Source organism: Loa loa (assembly GCF_000183805.2).
Source record: "Loa loa unplaced genomic scaffold supercont3.40, whole genome shotgun sequence".
Taxonomy (NCBI): domain Eukaryota; kingdom Metazoa; phylum Nematoda; class Chromadorea; order Rhabditida; family Onchocercidae; genus Loa; species Loa loa.
This window is the reverse complement of record NW_018108220.1, coordinates 231,498-237,726: the sequence shown is the minus strand read 5'-3', so window position 1 is coordinate 237,726 and position 6,229 is coordinate 231,498.

Here is a 6,229-nt window from a genome sequence, read left to right as displayed (position 1 = left end):
AAATGATGATCATCTAGTTATAGCTTTGAGTATATATACAATTTTAACACAAAGAGCATATTTGGTGGGAGTGGTTTATAACAAACATTACATCTGATTTTCCTTTGGATAAAGAAAAACTGTCAAAATCCGATTACAACAAAACACTCTGTTTGCAACATTAAGCATTGCAATTAAGATTGGTTCTCAGACAAAAAATTTAGCTTACGAGTGTGCTTTGTTCCATAAAAAAGAAAGGATGTGAACTTAGATAAAGATAACAAAGAAAAACGCATGAGACAATGAATTTGAGGGATGTAAAATTGGTTAAATGATTCATGACATTGTTACAATTTGTGTGATTGATTAGTGCATTGGTTTATTTAATCATTTTATTTCATTTGGAGCTTCGCGATATTTAAAATTCGCGACACTCCCGACTGGAGGAATTAGGGACTTCAGGCTTTCATTATAGAATTCGACTTCCTTCGTATTTCTGTTGGAGTTCTTTGCTGTTCTTGTAGCACACTTCTAGTTCTTCGTGCAATGGGTCCATCCTGTTCAGTGCTTTGCTTTGATTGATTTATCGAGTTCTCCGACGTTACTATTTGATCCTTTGTTCCTTCTTTCCGTTTAATTTCCAGTGGGTATAACATATTTATAGGTCGATTCATTAATCTTCCTCGTGGTAACTCTATTAGAGCACTTCTTATTATCCTGCCCTTTACCGCGAGGACCATTTGATTCATTTACCAACACAATTTCTCCTTCAATAGGAGCTCTAATCTCTACACGTCTCGGAGATTTGTGTTCTACTTGTTTACGTTCTCTAAGTCAGTTAAGTATTCCTCCTTCCATATTTCCCAAAACATATCCAGAGTTTTTGTTATACTTGCCCAGTATTTAATAAGTTTCTCATGAGTGCTTAACTTGTAAGGGAATAATCATCCTAAACATCAGTATTACTAGTAGGTATCATTAAACATAGCTCTGGTTCGATAAAGTCTATAGGTCTTAGAATTATGGAATCATCAAAATTTGCGTTAGCGGGCAGTATTAAGTATGTTTTCTACTTCTATTATTAAGGTTATAAATTCCTTTTCCTTTAGTAATTTCTTTCCAGTAACCTTTCTTAATGCCCCTTTCGTTATACCAATTATCCGTTCATAAACTCCTCCGCTCCAGGGCGCCTTCGGAATTATATTTCTCCATTTCATTCCATGTCTAGCCAAGATTTCGGTCAATCGTGTTTTTTGTTTCATTAAAGTTTAAAAAACTAGTTGAAATTGACTTGCATTATCACTTAGAATTATATCTGGATAGCCGCGTCGTCCAACAAATCTTCTGAAGACATTCAAGAAACTTTCTGCCGATGAGCTGCTAATTCCAGATGCACTGCTCTAGTAGTAAAACATGTAAATAAGGCAACCCATCTTTTTGTAACTCCTGTTTCTGTTTTGATAGAAACGGGACCTAAGTAATCCAATCCAACTCGTGCGAATGCTCGTACTCGTCTTACTCGAGTTGCTGGATAATTAGGCATGGTTGGTAGCTTAAATGTTTATTAAAAATTAAAAAATTTGGTAGTTTAAATTAAAAATTTTCCCTTCCATCATTTACATCCCATACATTTATCCAAAACTCTTTTAGCTTCTGTTCTTCTTTTGGGTATCCAAAACCTTTTCCTTAAATTTGATATCGTATGAGCTGTTCCAGGATGAAACATTTCTTCGTGTTGTTGAATAAAGATTTCGGTTATACGATTATGTCTAGGAAGATATATGGGATGCAAACTTTGCTCGTCCAATTCTGCATATTCTAGGCAATTTTTTGATTCCCACACTCCCTTTTCATAGTATAGATTCCATTTAATCTTCTTCCGTTATTCCTTCCGATTGGACTTGTCTAATTAATACATATATGGCTAGTTCATAATCGTCACTATTGAGTCGGTTCTTTCCTGATGATTGTTTAACCAAGGGATTTTTTGCTTAGATATTAAATTTAAGAATTTCAAAGCCCATGCTTTGCTCTTATCAATATCTTGTCCATTTACTGAGTCTTGTTGCATCGATTAATTTGAAGGCCTTGTTAATAGTGATATGCGCGGCGATCTTCTGATTTTGTTCCTCATTCTCACTTTCATTGTAATCTTCACCAATATTGCTTACCAAATGTGGCCAATCTGACTCTCCCTTTGTTAACCTAAGTGGCGATAGTCCTCTGGTAGCCACATCTACTGGATTAAATTCACTTGGAATATAGCGAAATGAGAACTTTGCTTGTAGTATCTCTTTGACTCAATTTTTGACGAATTTTGGCAATAAACGAGAATGGTTATGTATCCAGTGTAATACACATTTGGAATCTGACCATAATATGACTTTAATGTTCTCTAGTTTCATTTGTTTAATAATAAATTGAGCAGCTCGTACTCCTATGAGCACGGCTAATAATTCTAGTTTTGGAATAGTCATACCTTTGATGGGAGCAATTCGTGATTTGACGAAAATCAAAGAAGCTTCATTTTCTTGAATAACGTATACTGAAGCAGCATATGCCACTGACGAAGCATATGAGAAAACATGAATTTTGTGGGTTGTGATGGGTCCATTGCGATACGTGGTATTTCCTTCACATGGATTGGCCATGCGCATATGAAATGTCTCCTGGTTTTCCATACTTATTAATTGACCTCAACTTACTTTCTTCTTCCAAAGAGTTTGAAGAAATAATTTGATCGGTATTATGCTTGGAAATAGGAATCCTAGAGGGTCATATTGAGAAGCTAAGAACTGCAATATCATTCTTTTTGTTGGTTTCTGATAGTTCCAAGGTTTTAAGGTTATTCGAATAATGTCCCTACCAGAGTTCCAATTAATACCAAGAATCTTTTTAAACTCACTTGTCTCTGCTCGATCCTGTTCTGGAATCTTGGAATTAAATTCTTTGTCGTTTGATAAGAATTCCCTAACATTCATTGAGGCATCGTTGAAGATGATTTTCATTTCTTGATATTTGAGAAGAGCTTCATCGGTTCCCTTGGTAGATACTACAACGTTGATTTCATCGGCAAGTTTACTTCCGTAATTTTCCAAATGATAATTATTGTCGATAATAAAAATGGTGAAGATATTACTCCGAATGGGACTCGTTGAAATCGATAGTATTCGATATTATCTTCCGTTGCTTGTTCTCGTATATCCTTTAACCAAAGAAATCGTGTGCAGTTTCTTTCTGAGGGAGTAGTTCCAATTGTAAAAAGGCCTTTTCAATGTCTGCTATTATCGCAATTTTTATCATTCGGAAACGAAGCAGTACTCCTACTAAATCGGGAAGAATTATAGGTCCCCGATATAATACATCTTCAGTCCTTTTCTTCCCTTTTCATGCAATGATGCATCATAAACAATTCTAAGTTTGGTTGTAGCCTTATTCGGAGTTATAACTTCATGATGAGGAAGATAATGAATAATACCAACCTGGTCCATTTCTGGACATACTTTCTCGATAACGTTAGATTGTATCTGATCGCGAATCGTTTCGTCGTATTTGAGAAGCGTTCATTGTTCTGAAGTTGTTTAATTAAAGATTTTAATCGACCAAAACACAACCCGAAATTGTCATTTAACTTGATTCTTGTTTCTTTCTACGGCCAAGCAACTTGGTATCTGCCATTATTTTTGGTGATATTTTCCTTGAACCTTTCTAAAGCTTGTTCGCCCTCATGCAGATTAGATTGATCTTGTATTCCTATAAATTCCAACTTCCAGAACCGATTAATCTCTAGAATGTCCATATTACAAGGTGTAACGGTGGTTTGATCCTCGTTCTGCACGGAACAGCATTCCATATGTGTTACCATTTCGTATGGGTCATAAATCATCTCGTTGAGGCGATTACTATGCTTGTCCATATATCCGCTTTCAACAATCATTGGGCCGACTATTGTGTTGATTAAAGAAAACCCTGAATTTATAGTTTGGGTTTTTTTTAACGGGATAAACTTGAAGAGGTGGTCGACTCCAATAATTAACTCAAGTTGTTTCCAACTGCTATTTTCTTCTTTTAATGGGAATTGAGTTCAAATTTTTGATACATCTCCTTGGTTTATAGATATTACTCTTAGCTTACTTGTTAAATAGTTGACTATTGTAGCTACTATAGGTATAATATCTGCTTCAATAGTTTTCCAATTCGTACTTTGGCTGTAATGGATTGTTGAGGTCTCCTGTTACCGAATGTTGCAAACTTCACTTGCTCGTAATCAATATCTTCTAGATTTAATCTCTTTGCTAGTTTCTTTGATATACAAGTTACTTGAGCACCACTATCGAATAAAACTGACTTTATTTGAAGCCTCTTGCATATCCAAATTAATTACCTTAACCTCTTTGCAAAAAGCAAAGTTTCCCTGTCCCGAATATTCTATTATTCGTCCCGAATATTCTATTATTGGGTCGATTAACATTGTCGAATTTGTCACTTCTTTGGTTAGTTCGACTGATTGTGCTGGATCATTATATTTAGTATAGCATAACGCGGTATTATGACCTTTGCAATGGAAACACAGAAACGCATTTTTTTTCTCTTACAATCGATTGTCGCATGTCCTGGTTGACGACAATTTAGACAGGCGTTATTTCCTTTCAGTCGTTGCATTCTTTGTTCTAAACTAGGATAAGTTTGGCATTCATTATCCCAACGATTCTTATGCAAAAAACACAGGGTCTTCGAGCTTTACTAACCTTCTTCGTATTAGCTATGTTTGCAGAGTCGTTATAGTTGGAGACAAAATTTCTTCTGAAAAATATCTTGAATTCGTGGATTAATTTTACCTCTAGTTAATTTTCGCTCCTCCATAATGTCGAGATATTGGCTTTCCGTAACTTCTTCGTTACTTTGAATCAGTCTCGTTAAGAATTGTCTTAACTTTGCGACTGACTATATTTCTTGTTCCTCCTTTTGTTGATACACTTTCTCCAGAATCCAAGCGGGTAGTTTATTTTCAATGATGTTTTCGATACTGGATTGTTCAAGGTTTTTGTTCATTGCTTCAAGTTGTCTAAGTATTCTTTCGTTGGTTTCGATTGCTACTTTCCATTCATGGTCATTCTTCTTGATGGAATGTAACTCATTGTAGAGCAATTTTTTGGTGATGTGCGATTGTGCAAACTTCTCAGTAAGGACCTTTCGTATAACATCATAATTTTCTGGGTTTATGTCATAACCCTTTATGGCTAGCAAAGCATCTCCTTTGAGACATGCCATTAAATAATTTAATTTGTGGATAGCTGGTATGTTTTGCAAGTGAACTGTTACTTCGAAACTACTCCAGAATCCTCTCCACAGTTTCGGATTATCACCTAATATAGACAGTAGTAGTTGGGGTAAATTAACTGCTAGATAATAAGTTATTTGACTTGGTTCTTTATTTCGTTTATTTCGCCTTGTTTGATCCGTTGGAGTACTAACTCTGAGTCATTCATATACATAGTTAAGGTTGTAATAATTCCTCTATCTTCATTTATTAAATTCAAAATACCTTTTTTATCTCTAACCATTTGTTCGTATTTTTTTCTCCTCCCGTTGTTTCTTTGATCTTGGAACCTGTTGAATGTATTGGATCCAATTTGTATTGATGGTTTCGAGTGTGCCAATGTGCAGCTTGAGGTGCAATATTTTTTCTTTGATAATTCTTTTTCTAGCCTCGTGCTGTTGACGAGTTTCTTACGGAAATTGGTCCAACTGCGTCAGATCTATTTTTTTGACTTCTTGGAGATTTTCAAGTTTTTCCTTTGCTGATTGCGCGCTTAGAATTGTAGTTGCAGACATCCCGGCTCGTGGCACCAATTTTGTAGGAAAAATTGAAATAAAAGTTTTTGGTTTGCTGGATCTGATTTGGAAGGGTTTGTTTCTAGGCACAGATAAATATTCTGAGAAGATATTCTTCGTTCGGTTCAGGAGAAAATTATTAACTCGTAGAGGATAGTAGGTTGTAATAACGCAGAGAACAGTAGTAAAAATATTCATCGGAGAGTAGAGGATACAATGTATGGTGCAGTTGCAGTCCTTGGTTGAGTGTTTGAAAAGGAAATGATGATCATCTAGTTATAGCTTTGAGTATATATACAATTTTAACACAAAGAGCATATTTGGTGGGAGTGGTTTATAACAAACATTACATCTGATTTTCCTTTGGATAAAGAAAAACTGTCAAAATCCGATTACAACAAAACACTCTGTTTGC